Below are 26,205 nucleotides of genomic sequence, written 5' to 3'. Positions count from 1 at the left end.
TAACCACCCCTGAGGTTCATTTCCCCATCCTTGCCTGGCAGGTTTCAGCTGATTTGCTGAACAAACTTCGCTCTTTTTGCCACAGCTGCCAGGCGTGAGTTATTTTCTGAATTAGATTCTATTGCCTCTTTCTTACCAAGTACAACTGAAAATGTCCTCTTCCTCAGGAGGGAGCAAAGAAGGGGGAGAATCAAAACTGCACAACACAGCAGGGCTACAACCTCCCCCCCCCCAAATTGGTAGCATCTTGTTCCAGCACCAAAGTGCTTTTTTAAAATTTATCATGCTGTTTATTTCATACAAAAAAAATCACACCACTTGCTGTGTGGATGTGGGGAAAGAAGAGAATATGAAGAAAGTTTAGCATCTTGTCAGGTCAGGGATTTTAGCCTTGGGAAGAGAAATAGGCCATTCAAAATCCAAAGACTTGAAGATGGTGCCTGGAGAAAGGAGGAGATCAAAGAGCACCTCAGCAAGCACCTGAGCCATTCAGAAAAACATACTGTGAACTTCCAGTCTTCAAAAAGGGGACGCAAGCTCTTTAAACTAAAATTCCTTTTGGTCTTCCTGTGGCCTGATGCAACAGCAGCCATGCCCTCATGCAGTTGGTGCACATGTAGAGGTCGTTCCCCCCCCTTGCTTAAAATAACTATGTTTTGCCAATTACAAACCCCTCTCTTTCGCAGATCAAGCCAGTAGACAAGTAGCAGTAGTATGAATGAAATACATTCTAAATAATAAGCTGCGCAGTGTTCATTTCAATAGATGTCAAAGAAGATGTGCCTATTGTGTAACTCCTAAGTGTGTAATCCTTCCCTGCAATCTACCAGGCCTGTGCGGAGAAGCCGAGCCACCACATCTGCAGCCCAGTCATGCACAGCGTCTGGTGCAGATTGGTATGTGGCCTGAAGATGGTGCAGCAAATGGACCCAGATTGAATCATTCAATAGCAGAGGGGCCAATTCAGCCCTGCCCTCTGCCCACCCTAGAAATACCTACTTTGAGTCTTTCCACTAGCTGCCACTGGTTGGGACTCTTGCAGGCATCACCTCCACACAGCCATACATTTGGCAGGCAGAAGAGGGTGCTCTGCGTTAACAAAACAATTCCGGCATTTCAAGTGGTGGGCCAGTGAGCAAGAACAGAGCTGTCGGAACCACACAATCTCCCCACCACCATAGACCCTGAAGCAAAGGGTGTTTGAATTTCTGTAAGCAGGTAGTTCTAAAACACATAATCCTTACTAACTTCTATTTATATCCCACCTTTCAGAAAATCTTACATGGTCACTAAAAAGAGAGACTTGCATATCAAGAGTTACCTTAACTTAAAATAACATGACTATCTGAGACCACCCCAAGAGTTCTTGTAATCCAGATTGGGAGCTACTACTCCTGACTAGTAAGGGACGCGGGTGGCGCTGTGGGTTAAACCACAGAGCCTAGGACTTGCTGATCAGAAGGTCGGCGGTTCGAATCCCTGCAACGGGGTGAGCTCCTGTTGCTCGGTCCCTGCTCCTGCCAACCTAGCAGTTCGAAAGCACGTCAAAGTACAAGTAGATAAATAGGTACCACTCTGGTGGGAAGGTAAACGGCGTTTCCGTGCGCTGCTCTGGTTCGCCAGAAGCGGCTTAGTCATGCTGGCCACATGACCCAGAAGCTGTACGCCAGCTCCCTCGGCCAATAAAGCGAGATGAGCGCCGCAACCCCAGAGTCGGCCACGACTGGACCTAATGGTCAGGGGTCCCTTTACCTTTACCTTTTACTCCTGACTAGTACATATAAACTAGTGCATTTTCACAATATGAAGCAATTTCACACTGTGGAGCAGATTGCATTAACCAAGTTTGCACTATGTTTTGTAGCTCTTCAGACCTTCTACAAATACTGTAGCTTCCAGGTGACACGAACGAGAAATCCAGGATTGGAGTTTAGCTACTTACTGTCATCATAAAACCCGTATCATGTTCTCTGACCTGCTACATATGTGTCAAACCGGGCTCTGCACAGCAGCACACCCTTGTCTTTTGCTTGTTGGGATTAGCCAGTGTGGCTGAACGCAATGTAAAGTTGCAAGGAGAGTGTGGCCTGTGGGTTTGCTTTGTGATGCTGTCATAATAAAATTATTCGTGACATGGTGCTGATGCAGCGGTTCTGTAGGTGAACTACATTGCCCTCAATTAGATTTTCCCACAAGCAACCAGCTCAACACAAGAAGTTAGAATGGATGCAGAGATCTAACAAGATCTAAGCAAAATATAACGACACTTACAAAAGGTTAAAACCAAGGTACATTCTCCACCCTCCATCCCATTTTAAAACCCCCATTTTAAATTTAAGATATATGTTTTTCTGAAACAAAGGTAAAGGTCATTGGAAAACAAATGTGTGAAATTATCCTCAGAATTGACAGTGTTGTATCTGTACCACTCGATTTATTGAGAGAAATTCAACAGCACCCTAAAACAAATATTCCATCTGGTCTGATAGAACGACCTCGCTTCTACCTCCCTATGTGCTGTTCTAGGGGTTCTCCTGACTCCCCAGAGCAAATTGAGGGGGCATGTGATGGTGGGGAAGCCCTGGTGGGCTAGTGGGAGCCCTTGGGCTGGATTCTGCTACCAAAACTACTTAGTTTACTCCAGCCCAAAGTCAGGAAAGTGATCAGAGTCTTTCAAAACAAGTATTTAGGAATAGGATACAATGTGCACTACAAAGATGCCTCCCAATAACAAACACAGGATACAAGCTGGCCAAACTTAATTTTTTTAAAAATTCTTATTGATTTTAATGGGAAAGTGTTAAACAAGTTCCCGAATCCCAGCCAACTTTGGCTGGATCGTGCTAACCTCTATGTTTATACAGATGCCTGAGCTAACATAAGATGAGGTCTCCCACCCTAAAGTAGTTGGGGCATCTGAATGAATATGTCAAATGGTAGGATTATCACTTTTTCATTTCCATTCTTGACAAAATTACCTCATGACTTGCTGAAAGGACACGCTTCATCTGGAGACACTATGACATCAAGAGAAAGGAGGCCTGACCATAGTTTCCCAAATAAGCAGTTCATCTATTGGGTTGCATTGATTGTTTATTTGGCTGCTTTTCTTGGTTTTCTACAACATATAAATGCTATTATGCATAGACAATAACAGTGGACAAAGAATAAGCAGGAATGAGTTTGAGCTAGTCCAGAGGCGAAGATTTCTGCAGCTTCCAGGATCATTCTCTTATCCTTTTCTATATGAAAACAATAATTAAAAACGGAGGTCTCAGAAGGAAATAAGATTGGCAATGATTATTAATGCAAGCCATCAGCAACTGTAAAAACAACCGGAGGCCATCGAGTAATGCCGTTTTTTCAATAAAGCCACTCACTGCTTTGTAAGAACAACCATCGGTATGCCTACAGCACTTCTTAGCTTATCTTAGAGTGTAATTACAAAAAAACCTTTGCATCAGTTCCAGGCTGATGAACAAAAGACTGATTTTTCATTGTCAAAACACACACACACACACACAGTCTTCTGGGGCTGTGTGCTGGAGCATTTTAGTAAGGGTATGTGATGCCCATTATGGGTAGGAGATGCACAATCATCTGTCCTGTTTAGAGGGGGCAAATATGGACCAGGGAATTTGGGTTGTCTGCTCCACAGTGGCTTCCAGTACTGATCTTTGCACAAGATGCACTGTGACAAATCCACTGTGGGTTTGCATGAATGAAACAGTTGTTCCACATATTATCACTGGATGAAGCAGCTATTATTTTATTTTCAGAACTATATTATGGATGTCATCCTGATGCGGGATCTGGGTAGTATGAGTCATCGTCTCCTTACATTGCTTTAATAGAAAGTACATATACATCAGGGCAGCTAAATGTAGTTTCAAAGGCTTAAATAAAGCCTCTTGGGGCTTTTATGAAGATTGATGTCATCATTAGCTGTAGCTCCTTTCCGCCTAGCTTATCGTTAGATTTGTGGCTCAAGTTGAGCTATAACTAAATACAGCTTCCCGTTTGTAATATTCTTCTTCAGGATGAAGAGCCAAGCAAAGATTATAGTTTTCCTCTCAGCAAATCACTGGAGGTAACAGTGCAATGCTACAACTTTTATGAGTTTTTATAGAACACACTGAAATTATTAAGAACATAAGATGATCCTTCTGGATGAGGCAAGTGGCCCATTTAGTCCAGCATCCCGTTAGTGGAACTGTGGAGGGGAAAAAAAATCTCTCATCAAGATCAAAGGTGAAATTAAAAAATATGGATTCAGGTAAAGCGGGCATTTTGATGCAGCAGAGCCTCTGAGAGGAGAGTGCAGGCATTACTGCCTAGATCTCAACACAGGCCATGGTGCCTTGCAATATACCAGACTCCCTGCCACCCATCTCACCTCTCACTGTCCTGGTAGCAGCAGCAACGACTCCACTGCCAGGAAGATAGCTTTGTGTGGTGTAGTGGTTAAGAGTGGTAAGACTTGTAATCTGGTGAACCGGGTTTGCGTCTTCTTGGGCTAGTCACACTTCTCTGAAGTCTCTCAGCCCCACTCACCTCACAGAGTGTTTGTTGTGGGGGAGGAAGGGAAAGGAGAATGTTAGCTCCCTTTGGGGAGTGATAAAGCGGGATATCAAATCCAAACTCCTCCTCCTCCTCCTTCTTCTTTGTGACTCTGCTTCACCAGGCAAGTTCATTCTATGGCAAAGGGTGGTGGCCACTGGACAACAGGAGTCTCATGACCTGAGCCCTGGCTATAATAACCAGATATTTGTTCTTTGAAAAGTTGACAGCTTTTGAAGAAAGAAGACAAGGCAGTCTTTAATCTTCACATCTTGTGCAGATGAATGACCAGGTGTAAAGACTGGGCACCCGTACTTCCTCTTTTTTCTTCCTAGCACCATGACTTCCCAGGGTGGTTGCTCCCCCATATTTTTTTTTAATATGCAAGTTAGTCAGCCATGGCACCCGCCAATTAGCTGTTCAAAAGAAAGGAGAGTTCATTGAAAAGAACTCTGTGCTCTTTTGATTCGTGGGCTTTATTTTGCTCACATTTTCATTAACCTTTACATTTGGAAAGTCTATCATTCTATCTTGCAAGAATAGGGGTTTGCTATTTGCAGAGACCTAACAAAAGTCCATTAATATTGTTGAAACATAATCAGTATATTGAACTTCAAATTCTAAAGTCAAATACTATTGTTAACAGTATTCCATTTACTATTAATCACACCACCCTTGTTAGAGAAAGTCTTTGGATTGAATAGGGTTATTGAGGACTATAAATCATATAATTATGTAAAGTAATTCCAAGTCTATTGGTGTGATGAATAAATTCATATTTAAATTCTATTCCATTTTGGTGAAAGTCTGAAGAAATAAAACTCCAATGCAAAATTTTCAGTATATGGTTACCTTATATTGGTTGGGTTTTTTTTTACATTAAAAATGTGGTCTAAGAGGCCTGACTTGGAATAAAAGACAATTTTATTTGTATTTGTAGTTTCAGCTTTTGTCTGAAACATCATGGAACATGTTATAATTTAATGCAATAAATGTTTTTAATATTTTTGATGGCCAGTTCAAAAAAGGATAAGTAGAGACCCATGATCTGCTAATGTCCCAGTTAGACTATTGCAGTGCTTTATATGTAGCACTGAATTTCATAAATTTCAGCTAGGTTTTTAACTGCATCCTAAAGAGGCAATGACACTTCCATGCCACACATTTAAATCCAACACACATTTAAATCACTTTACACCCCCGCAAAGAATCATGGGAATTGTAGTTTCCCCCCTCATTGAGCTACAGTTCCCAGCACCCTTAACAAACTATGGTTCCCAGGTTCCCAAACTTCTTTTGGAGACATCATCTTGCATACAAGTTATGAGTATATATTTTTTTATGTTCACTGTGTTGCTGTTTGCATGTTCAATGGGGTTGTGTGAAGTAAGGTTGTGTTAAAGGTAAAGGTAAAGGGACCCCTGACCATTAGGTCCAGTCGTGGCCGACTCTGGGGTTGCGGTGCTCATCTCGCTTTATTGGCCGAGGGAGCCGGCGTACAGCTTCTGGGTCATGTGGCCAACATGACTAAGCCGCTTCTGGCGAACCAGAGCAGCGCACGGAAATGCCGTTTACCTTCCCGCCGGAGTGGTACCTATTTATCTACTTGCACTTTGACGTGCTTTTGAACTGCTAGGTTGGCAGGAGCTGGGACCGAGCAATGGGAGCTCACCCCGTCGTGGGGATTCGAACCGCTGACCTTCTGATTGGCAAGTCCTAGGCTCTGTTATTTAACCCACAGCGCCACCCGCGTCCCTAAGGTTGTGTTAGCCCTTCTTTAATGTTTTTTTCTTTCTTTTCAGTCCTTGAGCATGTTGTGGATCACTACTACCACATTTTTTTCACTCATTCTGACACTTCTACCAACCATGCCTCCATGCACAAGGAATATTCTGGGAATGGGTGGACCTTGGATATGCAAACATAGCATTGTGGTGTAAGTTTCAACTGCTGTGATAAGAAAACTGCAATAACATTGCTATTGCAAGAGTACTAGTTACGATCCACATAATTCTTCCACTGTATTGGCACAATTCTTCCCTACCACATTGGTGCCAGCCCATGCAATTGAGCCTAAGTGAGCCACAGTTATGCCTTAGAGATGGATGACGTATTTACAGGAGTTAGAACCATCACCACCCCAGTCAGCAACAGTGCAGAAGGTGGCAAATCTTTGCTGGAGTATGGATGCTTACACTTAATGTGCTGGAAGGAGAGGCAGGTGCAAATTAACACATGGCATCTAAGCAGTGCACCCTTGGTGATCAATTATTACCCTTCAGGAATATGGAACGGATTATTGGTGTTCAGGATCCCAGAAAGGCAAGGCCAGGAGCAACACACTGATTGTGGCTCAGGATCAGTTTAGCATCTGTACTCCCTATAAAACAGAGAGGCTTAACTAGGGGGGTGGGTGACTATTCAATCCTCGAGGTACAGAAAGAAAGTCAAAGGAGCATAACACGAGTACAGTTTTACACAGTGGAGCTGTGATATGCATACTTACATATGTCCTGTTACATCACGTCCTGTTCTATCGATTTATGTGAGCGTGGGTGGTACAGAGCACTTTCAGAATGTACTGATAATCAAGATGATGCCTTCTCGGTGCCACGAGTTGAGATGTTTATTTCCTCCCAGGAGAAGCCACGCTCAGGGTAGAACATGAAGGCCAATCGAGGAGCCAGCTTCTTAGGCAATTCAAGATGGGGCTTGGCCCAAGTCAATCAACTCTTAAATGGAATGCCAATATGCTTAGCTGATATGACGCCCAAGTCCCAATTTAGGGGTCAAGTGTGGACCAGAGTGGACCAACCCTATCTCTTCCAGTTAGTCAGCTAAAGTGATCTACTGTGGAGGAGGACCTGAGCCACAAAGTAGGCATCGTTAACTAGCCATGCCAGATACAGCCAGCCAGGAGATGTGTGCCGAGTTGAGAACCCACCTTTGCAAAGGGAAGAAGTGCTGGCTAGAGTATAATATTGCTATTGCAAGGGTACATGCTACTACCGATCAAGATTTACTCTTTATATATATATATAAAGCATAGTGCATGCATAGCTATCATTTATTTATTGTACAAACCTCTTATTTTAGTGTCTAAATGCAAGTTGACAACTGAGATCCATTATTCACATTTTCTTACCATTTGTGTGAAAAATCTGAATTCTGTGATGTAAAACTTGTTGTTATTGAATAATACATGTTATTACAGGAAGCTTAGCAATGCATATTCTACATGGTAGAGAATGCCAGCTCCTGCTCTACTGCACTCATGTTTCTCAGCTTGCCATAAGAAAAGGATGAATACCAAGAGCTTGATGTTTACTGTCAGTCTAATGAGTCCTACTCTTCAGCAGTCATGTTATGCTTCTGGTATTTTTTCAAAGTACATCTTTTGTAAGAAAAATCGAATTTACTTCAGATCCAGAAATAATCAAACATTTATAGATATTTAAATCTCAAAAATTTCAGAAGGGCTTATATGCTGCTGAATATATGTGTGTTCAAATTTCCGTTTCGTTCGTATGTTTTTGGTGAATTCTAAACAACATGAAGGACACAGTTAACTTCCTGAACTGTAGGGAGCACAGCCTTTAAGATAGGTGGGTGATGATCAGCAAGGGATGGAGCCATGAGGGAATTATAGACTGAATTGAGATTGGATGTACAGATTAATCCTCTTTCAAATGTGTCAGGCTGATGTGCTTTAACTGTAGGAATAGTTGGGCAATTTAGCATGTTCCTCGGAGTTGCTGAAACCTCTCTGTTAGGAAACTTTTAGAGGGACTGGATAAGTTTCTGTTAGGGAGGGGATGACCCAGTCATTTCAATCACATATCAGGAGAAATCGACTTAGCTATACAGCTGCAAATAAAATGTTTTAAGTGAGTCTTACATGCAATATATACAATGTGACATTAGATGGCGATGGTGAGCCTTATGGAAAATTCAATGTATTTTTAAAAGCACTTTAAAAAGAAGCATTTTCAGAACGTTTTTTATATGTGTGTAGATTCCAGCCTAGTTACACTGTAAGGTGCTTCCAGCAGCAAGGTGTGCTGATCCAAGTTGATCCATTTGCCTTTCCATGTCCGTTTTGGTTCTTCAGTCTGGATGTTTTGGTTACCTAAGATAAACCTTGAAGAATAACTGAATAACCTGTGGGGAAAGTTACACTTGTTGTTTACTTCCATTCATCCAGCAACTTCTAAGGGCCTAACCCAGGGGTTGCCAACCTTTTGCAGCCAATTTAAATTAGAAAAAGTGTCGTGTACACATGCACCCAAATACACACAGAATCCCCTCTAGCCCCACAAACCCTTTGAGAAAGGCCTTCTAGTGGCTATAGTGTGTGTGTGTGTGTGTGTGTGTGTGTGTTTGTATCACTGTGGTCTAAACCCTGAGCCTCTTCGGCTTGCCGATCAGAAGGGCGATGGGGTGAGCAAGTAGATAAATAGGTACCGCTGCAGCGGGAAGGTGAACGGCACTCCGGTTTCTGTCACAGTGTTCCATTGCACCAGAAGCTGTTTAGTCATGCTGGCCACATGACCCGGAAAGCTGTCTGTGGACAAACACTGGCTTGCTTGGCCTGAAGCAAGATGAGCGCTGCAACCCAATAGCCACATTTGACTGGACTTAACTGTGCAGGGGTCCTTTACCTTTACCTTTTTATCTGTGTGTGTGTGTGTGTGTGTGTGTGTGTGTGTGTGTGTGTGTGTGTAATTGCTTTAACTCCACACACACACACACACACACACACACACACACACAGAGAGAGAGAGAGAGAGTTTTATACATGTTCATTATATTTATTGCTTTGGGGTGCCTTATGAGAAGTGATTCATAAATGGAATACAATAAAAGACATTTCATGTCTAATTTGCGGGGTGGGGTGGGGACAGAAGGGACAGGGTGTTGTGGCTACCAGGGAAGGCATCTGTGGGTGTGCCCATGGACACTGCATTGGCAGCCCATGGTTCATCCAGATTTCTAGCTTTAAGTTCATACAGGGGGGTTTGGATTAGAAGACTCCATGGTCCCATCCAGCTCTACAATTCTATGATTCTATGAAAAGTTGCTGCATCATAACAAGTAGTTTTTGTGGCAGCTTGCTGTGATCTTAGCCCGTCAATCTCTCAAGGTTAGAGGAGGGAAACCTTAAATCTGTCGTGCCAAAGCTTAGTGTGCCTCTGAACTTAAGCACCGCTCTCATTTGTGGATAAGGTTCATTTGAGCATTAGCAAAATGATCTTAATATATCATCTTTACTGTTGCTAAGCAGGAGTTATAAATGTCTTCCTGTGTGGTAGGTCTGCAAACAATGAGTCATTACAAGTTACACCTCTGCTTGAAAGAACCTAATTTAAGATAACAAAGGATAAATGCAAAGGTCAGAGTTGGGGACGAAAAATCTATTATTTAAATGCAAGACATGAAAGCTCCCTTATAAAAGATGGCACTGAGATTATGAGAAAATTATGATGTGAACAGAATAATGTTATTCAGATTTCCAGTACCGCAAGAAATATCTCTATGGAACATAAATATCACCAAATGTTAATTGCCAAGCAATTATTCTGAATGTCTGTTGCCAGTGCAGCTTTTATGAAGGTTTTGATAAGTGATTTTCCCCCACTACACAGGTCACAAGAGCAGCATCCTCCTAACCAAGACCGCCTTTAGTAATCCAAAATTAGCACAGCTCAGATTTAGACAAGGGCACCTGCCCTTTCTTTTGTGCCACTGAATTTACATTTGTGAAAGTCATCTCAATAGCTATTTTTAAAATGAAAAGGGATGGTATATTTAGGATGAGCTGCTGGAAGTTAATTAAAATTGGTTCTTTGACTGGCTAGTTTAGCATGCCACCCTTAGTTAGAGCCATTCATGCAAACATTCTCGCCTGCATTGGTTGTTGTAAATGGCGTGTCCATGTTTAATTCATTGCTCCTGGAAGAAAAGATGTAAGGATACAGTGGTTAACAAAAGAGCAGCCGCTGCTTTGCTGAGAATAAAGGTAAAGGGACCCCTGACCATTAGGTCCAGTCATGGCCGACACTGGGGTTGCAGCGTTCATCTCGCTTTATTGGCCGAGGGAGCCAGTGTATAGCTTCCGGGTCATGTAGCCAGCATGACTAAGCCGCTTCTGGCAAACCGGAGCAGCGCACGGAAATGCCGTTTACCTTCCCACCAGAGCAGTTCCTATTTATCTACTTGCACTTTGACGTGCTTTCGAACTGCTAGGTTGGCAGGAGCAGGGACCGAGCAACGGGAGCTCACCCCATTGTGGGGATTCGAACCGCTGACCTTCTGATCGGCAAGCCCTAGGCTCTGTGGTTTAACCCACAGTGCCACCCACGTCCTTTATGAGGACTGATAGCGATGTACAAACCCCACTCCACACAATATTTGGTGCAAGATTTATGTAAATCTCCTAAATGCATGTAATTAATTTAAACATACACATGTGCATTTAATTATATGTATAATACATATGAAAAGGAAGATTTCCTGTGAAAATACATACTAACAGCACTAATAACAATGTTGAGTAAAATACTAACAATTATTAATAAGAAATAAACTAGATCACACTTACTTGAATGGCATTTTGTGAACTGCATCCTTCACTAGAACAAACACCATTCTTGACAGTTTAGCAAATATGGAAATCATTAAATTCAATCTGCTTAAAACAATTTGTTTTGATACATCCCTGTAATGTTAGTGACAACCTTGTCCTCTGCATGGTTTTCTCCCCAGGATGCCTGGAAGTGAAAGGAAAATACTGTATTTTTCCATGTATAAGACTAGGTTTCCCCCCTAAAAAATGTCAAAAATTAGGGGGTGTCTTATACACGGATACATCTCCCCCATTTTCTTAAATATGAGTCCCCCAAAATAGGGGGCGTCTTATACATGGGGGCGTCCTATAGACGGAAAAATACAGTAGTTATTAACTCTGTTACCAAGATGGTTAAAACAGAAACTTACACGCTATTGTAGTATATTCAAGAGCCATGGGTGGTTGGCTCAGTTTTATTACTTCTGTACAGAGGTACCTCGGGTTACATACGTGTCAGGGGTTCAGGAGCAGAGACGCAGGAAAGGGAGGAAACAGAGAGCGAGGGGGAGGAATACGAAGGAAGGATGAGTGATGATGACGACCCGAGATCCCCGAGTCTCCCCAGTGAGTCAGAGGATTCACAGAAAGGGGCGCCAGTGGTCAGAGCAAGGGGGGAAAGCAGGGGGACACCCCAGAAAGAAGGGACCAGAGAGGAATCAGAGAGCAGCAGCTGGAAGTCGGGACCAACGTGCCCAGCTGGGAGCAGCGGGGAGAAAGGGGGCCAGGCATCGGGTTCCGGAGGCTTTCAGCAGGAGGGAGGGCATGAGTCAGGAGTGGTCACGCCCTCATCAGGGAGCGAGGAAACGATCAAGAGGAAGGTAGAGAGTTGGGCGCGTGCGCCAAGTTCAAATGCAGCGGAAGCTGGCGCAGTAAGCAGCCCGGAGAGGGAGCCAGGTCCCAAAGCCCGCCGCAAGGAGGCAGAAGGGTCCGGGGGGTCAGCGTCAGAAGAGAGTAGGAAGGAGGAGACCCCGGGGGGCAGAGGGACCCAGAGGAGGAAGGAAAGGCGCAAGAGGTGGAGCAAGGCGAGGGTATTAAGTTGGTGTGCAAGAGGCGGGGAGTCAGACGGGACTTCGTCGGTCTAGCGTAGAAGACGTAGGGCTGCACGCTGCAGTTCAGAAATGAAACCTGTAACTCAATAAAGACTCTTATAAAGTGAACGCTGGCTAGCGTGGTCCTGTGTGAGCTGGGATCTGGAAGCAGCTCTGACAGTACGCTTCAGATTACATACGCTTCAGGTTACAGACTCCACTAACCCAGAAATAGTACCTCGGGTTAAGAACTTTGCTTCAGGATGAGAACAGAAATTGTGCGGTGGCGCAGCAGCAGCAAGAGGCCCCATTAGCTAAAGTGGTGCTTCAGGTTAAGAACAGTTTCAGGTTAAGAACGGACCTCCGGAACTAATTAAGTACTTAACCCGAGGTACCACTGTATTCTATATTTTAAATGTTTCATTCTTTCTTTGCATAAAAATGAAAACAAATTAAAAATACAAGGTTGAGAACGCAGCAATCAATTCCTGATGCTCACCTGTGGCATGTAAGATGCCATGTCTAGTAATGTCACCCAACTCCACCATCAGATTCCCGCCCCCCTGCCCCCGCACTTCAAGCTGCACAATAGAAGAGATGAGTATTGGGTTCCTAAGCACTTGCTCCATTTCCATGTTAGTAGTGCAGCACAGTTTGCATGCAACTTCAACGAATCTGCTGTTGTAGTGATATTTCCTGCCACTCTACATTTTCTTGTGAATAGGACACGTTGGCAGTCATTGATATTATCAAGTTGTCTCTTTCAATTATACAAGAGTACAACAAATCTCTGCAGCAGGTCATTTTTTTTTAAAAAAAGGAAGTATATTGGAGAGACAGATAGAGAAGTGCAAACTCTGCCCGGTCACTGCAGGGCAAAGCCCGATCTGTGGTCTCTTCACCTCCACTTTCATCTTTCCTGTAGGTTGAATAAGGCATTGATGTGCGGGATAATTATATTTGGGGTATCAAAGCACAAAACAAGCCCTGGTTGTCATTTGGAAACCAAAAACTATAAGGTAAAAGGTGAAAGAAGAAGGGAAGCAATCTGAAAGTAGCATATCAAAAAATACACTGAATTTTTTTTGTGTGTGTAATGTAAACTAGCCATCATCAACCAGGTGTCCTCCAGATACTGGGTGGGGCTAATGGGAGGGCGGGTGGCACTGTGGTCTAAACCACTGAGCCTCTTCGGCTTGCTGATCAGAAGGTTGGTGGTTCAAATCCCTGTGACGGAGTGAGCTCCTGTTGCTCGGTCCCAGCTCCTGCCAATCTAGCAGTTCAAAAGCATGCCAGTGCAAGTAAATAGATACCACTGTGGCAGGAAGGTAAATGGCGTTTCTGTGCGCTAAGACTTCTGTCACGGTGTTAGTTGTGCCAGAAGCGGTTTAGTCATGCTGGCCACATGACCCGGAAAGCTGTCTGCGGACAAACACTGGTTCCCTTGGCCTGAATGCGAAATGAGCGCCACAACCCCATGTCGCCTTTGACTGGACTTAACTGTCCAGGGGTACTTTACCTTACCTACCTTTTTTAAAAAACCTAATGGGAATTGCAATCCAAAATTATCTGGAGAACACCAAATTGAGGGAGATGAGCTAAATACCCTGTGCTACAGTTCATAAAGGGAGGTTTCAGACTTGAAGAGAGCGGCACCTGGATCATGCAGGATATTTTCAAGATGTTCAGAGTGGTGATGAGACACAGGAATCCATAAAATACAAATTCAGATGAAGATGGTTTTTATTTTATTTTAAAGAGACAGGTAAAGCTTGAGGTGTGCCCTTTCAGGTGGTTCTTAGCTCAAGATATGTTAAACCTTCTTCAAATTTGTGTGCAACTGATTGTGTTTTTTTAAAAATCTTCACTGACAATTCAGTTTCCAGTGGGCTTGTCCTTGAAAGTTCTCCACCAAAAGCACAAGCTAATTTAGGCTGCAATCCTATACCCACTTACCTGGGAGTGATTAATATCATTGGAACTCAATGAGACTTTTTTGGTGCTGTTAGAATGTTATTGCAAATGAAGCTGGCAAATGGCAAAAGTTAGTTGAGTAGAAGATGGCAGGATGCCTCCTTTCAATTTGTATCTTCTGACTGAGAGTGTAATTATCATTTTGCCACAAGCACACTCAAATCTGGCTGTCAGCCTGGATAGGGGGGAAATGCAGCTTACTGTATATCCAAGGATTTTATGAATTACTCTTAGTTATGTCTTTTTAGCTTTAACCCCTGGTAAGTTTTGATAGTCTCATAGAATCAGAAACCTCAGTAATTCTGGAAAATCATCTTACTCAAGAGAAGTGCTATTTTCCTCTCTCTGTGTTTATGCCATTTCACAAATTTATTTTCTACATCACTGAATCCTAAAACTTGCTGAATTGTATGCCTACCTCACAGCTATTAAAAACACAGAGTGAAAACAGGATTCTGTTAACACCAGAATGCTCTTCTGAAATTCAACCCCATAATCCAGACTAGCATGCTACAAGCAGAGAGCCAGATGAACAAACTGCCTCTTGTCAGGGGCACCTGCACATTTAGGCACAATAAAATGATACAAAAGGCAATGCTAGTTATTTGCCTGATTCCCCTCCTTTTATTAAAAGGGCTGCTCACTAGGGTTGCCAGGGCAGGAACATCCCAGACCCTGAGACCTAGGGGCAGCTCACTGATGTCATAGAAGGCAAGGTGAGGGCTTCTTTCTCCTCAGGAACCGTGTCCTTTGGCAACATCATAGGTGGTCCTCCACCAAGTGGCAACAGCTGGAGAGGCACCAGGACAACCTTCCTAGGCCTGACAATTGTGGGGCACTCCAGCTGTGCAAAAGCCAGAGGTTTCTATGCCTACATCAGCAAATCTCTCAATCAAGTTAAGCAAGAAGCATCACAGTTCAGGGAAACATTTCAACCAGGGAAAAACTCTTGAGGAGCATGTGGAACAAGTCTGGAGAGGGGCATGCCTTGGGGAGAGTCCTGGGACCCATACAGACTGGCCTGGAGGGCTGCATATGGCCTGCAGGCTGAGATTCACTGGTAGTACCCAGGGTGTTTTTTTTACGGTTATGTTTTGTTTTTGAGAGACAACAGTAATTTCAACAATCAAACAATACAGAGCTATAATATGCCTAGTTTGACATAATTTGTTGTACAAGATATTCACTGCACTCAAGTTGAGAATGTATTATTATTATTATTATTATTATTATTATTATTATTATTATTATTGAATTATATATCTCCTCATACCCAGAGGTATGGAAAGAGGTGGCCATATGGAAAGAGGTGGTCCTTGAGGTATTGCGGTCCTAAGCCATTTAAGGCTTTATAGGTCAAAACCAAGCTACAAACCTGCTCTTTCAGAGGAAGTGTAACCCCATCAAGAGCAGGCGACCTCCCACCCATTTGGTCTAGGAAACCACCCACTAAGAGGGCCTCAGTCTTAACTGGATTGAGTTTCAGTTTGCTGGCTCTCATCCAGTTCATTACTGAGGCAAGACATTGGTACCATTTGTTCTTTTGAAGCTCAAGAAGGTTTATAGCAGGCATGTCCAAAGTCTGGTTTAATCTGGCCCTTGTGGCAGTTCATTTCCTGGGGTAAAATCCTAAAAGAAGATCAGCAACTTCAATCCTAAAAAAATTGGTCAACAACACATGTTCACTTCATCAAATCTGGCCCTCTTTGAAAAAAGTTTGGACACCCCTGGTTTATAGTAAATATTTAAAAAGTGGAAATGTAGTACAAAGAAGGAAATGAACAGCAACCAAGGGTAAAACTCCCAACAAATGAACCAGCCAACCTAAAAAGAAAGTCAAGTAGGTCTGCCTTATAATCTCTCCCAAAAACCTGCAAGAGATGCTCCCAGGTTGAAATCCCACAGCCTTGGAGCAGCTGATGGTTTTGCTTCTAACTGCAACATTTCTCATTTCATGCAGGGCACGTCCACGAAGCAGGGGCTGATTAGAGGACTGAAGTTGGCCTGGGTAGATAATACAAAGAGAGATTGTCTTGGAGATATGAAAGGCCGAATCCATGAAGGGCTTCAAAGGTTATTGCCAGCACCTTGAATGAATGGTAGCTAGTGAAATATGCAGTAGGAGCTGTATATATTTGTATCTCCCAACATCTATTAGGAGACATGTAACTGCATTTTGCACTAGCTAAAGCTTTCAAGATGTTTCCAGGGGCAGCTTCATATATAGCGCAATACAGCACCCATGCCTGAAGGTTATGAATACAACTTAACAAGACTTCCTCTGTCAAAGGAAAAAGTTTGTCAAATTAACAGAGTCAACGGAAATTACAAAGTTCGTCTAAAACAACAGAGTTTTCTGGCATTTTAAAAACTAATACATTGACTATGGCATATGGGCTAAAGCTTACTTTATCAGTTGCATCTGAAAAGGTGGGTTAGAGTCCACAAGTTACTTTGTTTTTGCTGCAAGAGACTTTATCTCATCTGCACTATACATTTAAAGCAGTATCATAACGCTTTAAACAGTCATAGTTCCCCCCTAAGAATCCTGGGAACTATAGTTCAAGTGTGCTGAGAGTTGTTAGGAGACCCCTTTCCTCTCACAGAACGGTGATTCCCAGAGCTCCCTAGGAAGAGAAATTGACTCTGGGAATTGTAGCTCTAGGAGGGGAATAGGGGTCTGACAACTCTCAGCACCCTTAACAAACTACAGTTCCCAGGATTCTTTGAAGGAAACCATGACTGTTAAATTGGTATTGCTGTTGACATCCAACCGTCTCAAGAGACAATGGAGTGCACCTCCAGGGGTGAAGTCAAAGCGCTGTGTTAGCAGCACCGAAGTGACCTTTCCAGGGCAAAAGTGGTATAATAGTGCTTTACATGTATTGTGAAGATGGGACCTAATACTACTTTTCTCTCGGAAAGTTCTAGTTACTGTAGCTACCTGGTTATCCAAAGGCATGCCAAGGGAAGCTCTCAGACCCTACATCTGTTCCAATGGACCAATTATTACTGATATGTAAACATTCTCCCTAAAGATTTAGAGGAAGACCCTACAAGTATCACATCTGATTTGTCTGAATTAAGATTTCAGTCTGACCACCCTCATCCAACTGACCACCACTTCCAAAAATTGACTCAGTAAAGACAAAGCAGCTCTCTAGAATTTATTAACTGAAGCGCACACCTAGGTGTCAGCAGCATCTAAAAAAACACCACTTGATTGCTTCTCCCAGTGGTTTAATGTAAATGTTAAGTAGCATTGATGCAAACACCAACTCAAGAGGAACATCACAATCCAAACCCCAAGGAGTTGTGTTTGCTTCCACAATTACCATTCTTTGTGTCCTTCTGCCAAATGAGAAAGCGCCAGGAAAATTAAGCTAAAAACTGGAGATGCTGTAACAAAATGAGAGGGATCCACCAAATCTGGGTTGCATCACCCCAAAATTCAACGTTGTGCCTGTGTTGAACAATTGTTGATCAGGAAGCCATCTGCTTCTTTCTTCAGCTGCAGTAGTTAATTCAGGACACAACATTGTGCAAGTGTGATGGGGGTTGTTTTCTCCCTCCCCCAGTGTGCATCACTTAGCATACATCAACACAGAATCTCATCTGCCATTGCTTTGTCTACTTGCCTAGTCTCATGAGACTTTTCTGAGGCTTTCTATCATCCACCCACTCCTCTGGTTTGGGGGTGGGATGCTTGAACTGGAAACAAGCAGTAAATGTGAGACATTTCGTTTCACTCCTCATTATTCCCCAGTTGCTGTGGCAAAATCCCACATCTTGCCTGTGGCTAAATGTAAGAGAGAATATTATTCAGCACTCCAGCATGAAGCTCATAGTAGTGTGATATAACAACTTGCCACAATTCTCTATTTAGTGCATTTTCTGTTCTGTTTTAGCATGGGGTTGCTCAGGCGAGGATCCCTAAAAATGCACTCAGTGCTCCCCATTAAAATGCCAGTGAGTGTGTTATCCCACAACACGGACCTTTTAATTGGAGGACACCACACATTGGGGAAGTCATTCAGACAGCATCCTTCTCTTATCCACAACTACATCAAGCTATCTTTTCTAGCTTGCTTCTTCTTGAGATCTGGCGAACCTAATTGCCGTTACACTCTCTAACTTACTTTTCTACATTTCACTGATTTCAATTAATCCAAATCTTCCAAGAGAGAAACACAAAATACTGCAGTACACATTCCCAAATTAATGAACATCCCTTTTGAAAATGCATCTTCATATTATGGACAAAACAGAAAATGAATGTGGAAGTTTGGGGAGAGATTAATGTGCCTTCTTTGTAGATTGATACAGCAGTGATAGCCTCTAGATATGTCGGCATCTTTGTAAATTACTTCCAACATGAAAAGCCATTAATGTGCCTTTGCTCCTTACTTATTCAAGTCCATAATCATCTATTTCACTGCGTGCACCTTAGTAGAGCTCAGAAATGAGATTATCCTTCCAAGCAGAAACAACATCTTATATTCATGGTTTGCATGCTGGTGTTTAACTTCTTCAGCCTCTTTTTCAGAAGTGGGTATATCTGTGTATGTTGTTTGGGGGGGCAGGGAGACTATTCTTACCCAGGAGGGAGGTGAATGTCTTACTTCCGGCGGCAGAATGTCAACAACTAACTTTTATTGTCTGCTATGTTTTGTCTTGTCTTGAAGAAAAGTGTTGGTGGTAGTGCATTAGATAGCAGGCATGGGTAAAATTTAGCACTTTGCTCTTTGGGTTTACAGAATTGGCTTGTGCAGAATAATACAAAAAAGAAAGGTTGTTCAGGTAGGAAGTCAGTTATAGCAAGGACATGTTATTGTATGATAATCACTTGGGAGTTAATAACACTAGTTATGGATCTTTCATATATTTAGTTAAGAAAATTGACTAACATAAATTATGGTTCTATGTGGCATACATTATAGGGTTTGTTTGGGCAAATTTATTTCTTATGTATAACCATGTTCAACTTGTAAGGACTGTTTCATATATTAACATTTTTCCAGGTGAGAATGCATTTGTGGAGCTTTACATAGTTTCAAAGCTGCAATTTAGTACACAGCAGTGCCTCACATAAAGGAGAATTGTAATATGTGAAGTAGCCCCCAGTAATCCATCTGGCAGTTGCACAAACCACACTACAAATAAGCTGTGAGTAATAAGAACAGCTAACTAATTGGACAGCAAAGATGCACAATGCAAAAAGATGCAAATTAGCTACCGATGATAAATGAGTTTATAATGATAAATGAGTTTTTAACAGAGGCACTATAGTTGCCTGGAGAGATTTAGCAAGGATTAATGTCAGTAAAACAACCTTGCAAAGCATAAAGGGAATATTACTGGCAACACGATTTTAACAAGACTTTTTAACAAGACTTTTAAGGCAAAGCAAAAATGAAAAGAAAAACATCACAACCCAAAACATGTTTCAGCTGCTGCGGTTGAACAGTGCCCACTTTTCCCTCTAAGATCACACCATGTTATTACTGATTTTCTGCTTTTATAATACTGTTTTTCATAACATTGTTATTGTTTTTATGTTGTATTTTGAGATATTTTAAATTGGTAAGCAGTTTAGAGCTGACTTTAAAGAAATAAATAAAATAGGGCCAAGTAAGAAAACCACTTCCTGGGTTGCCTGTAAAAATTCCATAAAGTTTATTAATCCGTTTCTGGAGCTTGGTTGTTAGTCCTAGAGTCTCAGATTCATGCTCTCTTCCCTTGCTTCTCTCCAGCATCTGCTGCTGAAACCCGTTGCATGGCTGTAGGTGAGTGTTTATTGCTGTATCAACACTGCAGCCACGGTTTTGCACTAGAGGTCTTTCAAAGGATGCATTGGTCTGATTACTCAATTTGTTGAACATGTTGTACTTGCAGAGGGGTCTTCTCAGTTACCTCTAAGCTATCCTTACCAAACACAGTCAAATAGTCCTATCCTACGTATATTTTCGGGTAGCTATGCTTGCCCATCAGATTCTTCACATCACATAGGAAGAGACTGGGGACTTCAATTTCCAAAGAGTTTAGAAAAAATGGACTCACATAAGGTACCTTGTTTCAGAAAGAGGAAGTAATGAGTCAGTAGGTGGTGCAACAGAGTCAATTTTGGGGAAAGGTTGCCATTCCTTTATGTACACAGTAGCACCAGAGAAAAGTTTGAGCTTCACAATTATAATCTCAAAAGCTAAGGCTGCTTCCAAACTGCCGCCTTTTAATGCTGCTGCAAAGTTGCTGATCCTTTCTCAGGTGGAAATGGAATTAAAATGAGGATTCCACATGCCACTTAACAGAACACTATTTTCTGCATTAGAATATGCCATACCACAAAGGAAGACTTCTTGAGGGTTCTTTTGTTAGTAGGGGTTCCAGCTGCAAGAAGGCTTCTAAGCACATTCAAGCGTGCTTAGAAACCCCCTTTAGTGTTTCCTGCTCCAAGTAGGAAGGTTGGGGATAGAATGAGCAGGAATGACACATACTGTACACAGATTTAGAATGGGGCTGGTGAATGCATCCCTGTGTTGTCCCCACCCCACCCTACCCCAAATTTGTAGAATAATGCCTGAGCAAGGCTATATTTACATCTTTTATTAATGGTAAATCAGAAGAGCTACTAAATCTCTTATGATCATGATGAAATGAAATCCATTTGACAAAATGAGATACCATTGTTCCCAATCTGGGATTGCATATCCCTCTTATTATAGGTTTCAAATGTTAGTTAAGCAGTTCACACTTTAAAACAATAGGGTCCCCCCCCCCCCCCGTATACACAAGCACATTTGCATTTCCTGTAAATCTCGTTTGTTTCTTAATCTCAGGACCAAACAAGACATCATGTGGGAAATTTCTGATTGGATCTTTCAGTGTAGTTTTCTTCTTCCAAAAACAGGCATATCTCACTCATCCCCTATTAGGATCAGGACTGCAGGGGGAGAGGAAGCCATTTCTCCCAACTACCCCACTGTGCTGTGCCCCTTACCACAATCCTGAGCTGCTGCTGTCCATGCAAAGAAAAGCAGTCACAATATGGCACCTTTATGGTTTTACCTCTCCCATTAATAGCAATCCTAGAGAGCAATTCAGGTAAGAGTTGTGGGTGAAATGATTAGCAGAACCCTCTCACCCTGTGCTACAGCCCTGATCCAAACTTCCCCCTCCCTGTGGCTGCTTTTAGAAAAAGAAAATTATTCATTTCTATCTGAATATATAACTTTGCCCTCCAGACATTCTAAAGAAGAAAAACCAGACTGTCATGGAGTCCCATTATAAAACATAATTGAGACAATAACCCCAAATATCTGAACATAATTATCTGATTTAATCATGGGCTCTTGTATGGCCCTACAAATGAAATCTTCTAACTAGAATTTCCTGCTTATCTAGACATTAGCTCACAGGTCTTTGGTATTGATAGGCCTTAAAACATGACACTGTCTAGAATGTTTTGGGTTTGTTTGGGTTTTGTTAAAGCAGAGCAATATAGGATTTTAAAGTAAAACTTGAATGAAGCTTTTAGCTGCTTTTTTTTTTTAACCCAAACGCTTCTGCTGCTGTGCTTAACAAGATAATGAACAGTCAAGAGCTCTTCAAAGCTGCACAGGCAACATTTTGGACAGGCTCACTTTCTGCAGCTATTAAAATATACAGCTATTATGTACAAAAAAAAACAACAACAACAAACAAACCACAGAAAAACAGAGTGGCAGAACCTTGTGGGAATCCTGATCCACTGATGTTACTGACTCAAGACAAGGATGGAGCAGGTTGCAGTGTCCCAAGAAGCCAAAATGTCAAGTGTTCAAGAGAAAGCTCTTTACTTGCCGGTTTGGCTCCATCCTGGTCTTAGAAGAGTTGTGGGTGGGTTAGGTGAAGCAAGCTGATGTCTCATCTAAGAGGTCAGGAGGGGAAACTGGCCCTGTCTCACCCTTGGTGAGGTTGGGGCTTGGTACCTGCAGTGTATGGTAAATAAATAAAAAAGTAAGTCAATGAAGTGTACTCTGGAGAAATCAGCATGGACAAAGAGAAGGATCTGAGTCAAATGTTGTGCCCAAATCTTCACCTACTTCATAGGCAAGCTGTGCCCCAGTCTCCAGTAAAGGTAAAGGTAGAGGGACCCCTGACTGTTAGGTCCAGTTGTGGACGACTCTGGGGTTGTGGCGCTCATCTCGCTTTATTGGCCGAGAGAGCCGGCATACAGCTTCTGGGTCATGTGGCCAGCATGACTAAGCCATTTCTGGCGAACCAGAGCAGCGCATGAAAACGCCGTTTACCTTCCCGCCGGAGCGGTACCTATTTATCTACTTGTACTTTGACGTGCTTTCAAACTGCTAGGTTGGCAGGAGCAGGGACCGAGCAACGGGAGCTCACCCCGTCGCGGGGATTCGAACCACTGACCTTCTGATCGGCAAGTCCTAGGCTCTGTGGTTTAACCCACAGCGCCACCCGCGTCCCCCCAATCTCCGGTACTGTATTTTAAATACCGACATTCCAAATTCTGCTTTGCCTTTCACAGCCAGATTGCTTGTGTTGCATGAGCATTCTGTTGGATAATATTGGGACTTTGAGAGCATGGCTGAAATTTCCATCCTTAGGGAAATTGGGATGGAGAGTACTAGCTCTAGTGAAAGATAGGCTGCAAGAAAGTTGCAGGAGCCCCTGAAATTAAGCCTGCCTTTCCCACCCACTGGGCTGGATTCATGACATCCAAGGATGGTGAGCAATAGGCCAAGTGAGGTGGGGCCTCTCTCTCTCTCTCTCTCTCTCTCTGTGTGTGTGTGTGTGTGTGTGTGTGTGTGTGAGAGAGAGAGAGAGAGAGAGAGAGAGAGTGTCTGGCTGATGCTGGAGGCTGAAGCTACAGAGGCTTGTCTGCTGTGTGCTGGACCCAGAGCTGTGTCTTGGGGAACACACTAGGAACCTAATGAGAAGGTTAATGTTAATGCTATGAGCCCTTCACCCTATATTCAGGTTGCATATATGAGTAAATAAAACCATATATAGTATCCTAAAGACACCACAGTCTGCATTGACCTTCATTCCAAGGAAACTGAACCCTGAATATGCACTGGACCCCTAGAGTCTCTCACCAAAGATTGTGGTGTGTGCAGCAGATTTTTGCACCCACCACATGAAAAATACACTTTTCAAATTGTTTCCTAGCCATCCAGTTTAACAACTTTCAAGTCCTGTGGTAGTTATAAATGTATCTGGCAAAGAAATTTGGATGCATGCCTGCTATGAGGAACAAACATTTTAAAATACAATTCAATTTTGCCACTATTGTGTACTGAAGCTGTTCTTGTTGAGATTGTCTTCATAGAGAGAAAAATGATTAAGTGTGTTGGAATCATGTTCTGTGAATGACAGAAAAGCTTTGCAGGTGCAATTATCTTGGTCCAGAAAAAGGCAAATGGCATAATGAAATCTGCTGTAAAAATAAGCTGTCTGAATCAGTAAATCATAGTTGGGAAAATGTGGGACAAACTAATGGGCATTTTCTCATCCAAGGGTTATGTAAGTTCAGACAAATTCTTTATGCTTTTCTGTGAAGTTTGAGAAACAGATACTACACAAGGATTTCAACAGCAGTGTAATGTCTCGCATTTCCCAATCAAAAGGCAGAAAACGAACAACTAGTTTCTGATACCAGCTCATCCAACATTAGAAACATTCTGTGTGGTTTTTTAAGGAGGCAGAGGATAGAAAATGATGCCATCATTTGAATGTAACTCATTTCTATCCTCGCTCACTGTATCTTAAATATATTAACCTTTCATGTTACAAAGGAAGAGTTTTAAAGAGAATAGCAATTAACTTCTGTGTGCACAAGTGTGCCCATGGATGCCATGTTAGCAGAACTTGCAGGATGGGTGAATCATATTGGAATAATGACTTACAGTTTCTGGAGTTCAAAGACTTTATTCATTCAGAAGCTATTTACAGGATGAGTGGAGACGAGAGAGAGAAACTGCAGACATCTTGTCTGGAGAAAAGATCAAATAAAACGGCTCAGCTTTTAGGGGTGAACTTAGACATAGAACTCAAGAAAAGGAAATGTATTAGCTTTTCTCCAGCATGTCATGTTGGCAATTCCTGAAACCAATCAGTAGTTAGTTGTGCCTGTTTAGCCATCTGCTCAAGGCCCAGGCGCAGGAAGAAGGGATGAAACTTCAAAAAACAGGAGCCCATCATCCTGAAGAAAATCAGTGTTGTGCTCTGATTCCTCTCTCTCTCTCTTCATTGTGTTGTTGTACCTTATTTCTTTTCAAAATTCTCTAGTCCCTAAGACTACTTACATATGGATTTCTTCTTTAATTTAGGTGAACATATTGAAATGTCTTGAATTCTAAAATTAGGAACTGTCTGGTAATGTCAATTATGGCTTTGGATTGATCCCTGGGCATAAGAAAGCATGGTGTCATTGCTGAGTAACAGGATAGTTGACAGGAATGCTTGCAGTATGAATTGGATTGACTTCAATAATGTTGCGGTCCCAGTTTTAAATCCCAGCATCTATGTTTTTATTTGGGCTTTGAGGAACCAAGGTTATTACATGTAGTTCAAAATGTCTATGCACAAAAAAAATTACCGTATTTTTCGCCCTATAAGACGCACTTTCCCCCCTCCAAAAATGAAGGGGAAATTCTGGTGTAGGGCAGCGATCCGCTAGCCCTGGGAGAGCCCCGCGGCTCTCCCAGGGCTAGCGGACTGCTTGCCGGCACCCAGAAGCTTGGGGCGCGCTGAGCTCAGCACGCCCCAAGCTTCGGGATTAGCGCAGCTGTCCACTAGCCCTGGGAGAGCCACGCGGCTCTCCCAGGGCTAGCAGACTGCTTGCCGGCACTCAGAAGCTTGGGGCACGCTGAGCTCCGCACGCCCCAAGCTTCAGGATTAGCGCAGCTGTCCGCTAGCCCTGGGAGAGGCGCCCGGCTCTCCCACGGCTAGCGGAGACCTTGCCGGCACCCAGAAGCTTGGGGCGTGCTGAGCTCCGCACGCCCCAAGCTTCGGGATTAGCGCAGCGCACCTGGGGGGGGGGATAAATTTTTTCCCCCTTTATTCCCCCCAAAAAAACTAGGTGCGTCTTATGGGCCGGTGCGTCTTATGGGGCGAAAAATACGGTAAACATGCAGTGACTAGAATGCATTCTCATATATACCTGGATCTGAACTACCTTTGGACCCAAATGTGATGTTTTTTAATGAATATGTGATTACAGAATAGACCTTTCAGCTTGGCTGTAATACAAGTCTCTAGATAACTGCTTGTTCATGAAAGTATAACTAGAAAAGAATTGTAGTGATAAATTACTAGTGGGTTTAATTGTTCTGTTTTATTGCTAGTAATGGGCAGAAGAATTTGCTTCAGCAAGCCCCTTTTAAAGTACAGTGGTACCTTGGCTTAAGAACTTAATTCGTTCTGGAGGTCCGTTTTTAACCTGAAACTGTTCTTAACCTGAGGTACCACTTTAGCTAATGGGGCCTCGCGCTGCCACTGCGCTGTCACTGAGCAATTTCTGTTCTCATCCTGAAGCAAAGTTCTTAACCTGAGGCACTATTTCTGGGTTAGTGGAGTCTGTAACCTGAAGCATCTGTAACCCAAGGTACCACTGTACAGAGAGAATGGTTTGAGCGCTTTTGAGACCACATGATGTACTGAGCAGCTTCTGAATTTTGTAGTGGTGGAATATGCAATTCCATCTTACTTGCAGTGTTGAACAGGACAATCTTTGCTCAGGCATTAGCATTTAAAGGAACATATTAAGCTTGTTCTTTTAAAAGAAATCTAATTAGTTTTACAGTTGCAGTAATAGTTTGAATTATTTATTTCATAAAATTGATATACTGATTTATTGTGGGAATGGGGAAACACAAAGAGGTAAAAACTTCAAAGTACAAACATGCCAGGCAACCACTGGGTAACACTAGGTGAATTGGCTTTTGTTGATTCTTCAGATAGTTCAGGGCTTAAAAGTAATTCTCAAACTTCCAAGAAAAAGCACAATCT

At 42.6% G+C, this 26,205-nt stretch overlaps 1 long non-coding RNA gene across 1 annotated transcript; it reads right to left on the bottom strand.

Annotated features, from left to right (window-relative positions):
- Positions 1-3,085: 3,085 nt before the first annotated feature.
- Positions 3,086-16,718, bottom strand: LOC309528011. The gene is made up of 6 exons (XR_014217465.1): positions 16,599-16,718; positions 16,062-16,194; positions 14,173-14,365; positions 11,162-11,330; positions 6,836-6,940; positions 3,086-3,242 (listed from the first exon to the last, which is right to left on the bottom strand). It is a non-coding gene; the product is annotated as an uncharacterized lncRNA (long non-coding RNA).
- Between the last annotated feature and the right edge of the window lie 9,487 nt (positions 16,719-26,205).

This window comes from Podarcis vaucheri, assembly GCF_965113315.1.
Source record: "Podarcis vaucheri genome assembly, chromosome: 3".
NCBI lineage: Eukaryota > Metazoa > Chordata > Lepidosauria > Squamata > Lacertidae > Podarcis > Podarcis vaucheri.
This window is presented reverse-complemented; position numbering and strand designations above follow the sequence as displayed.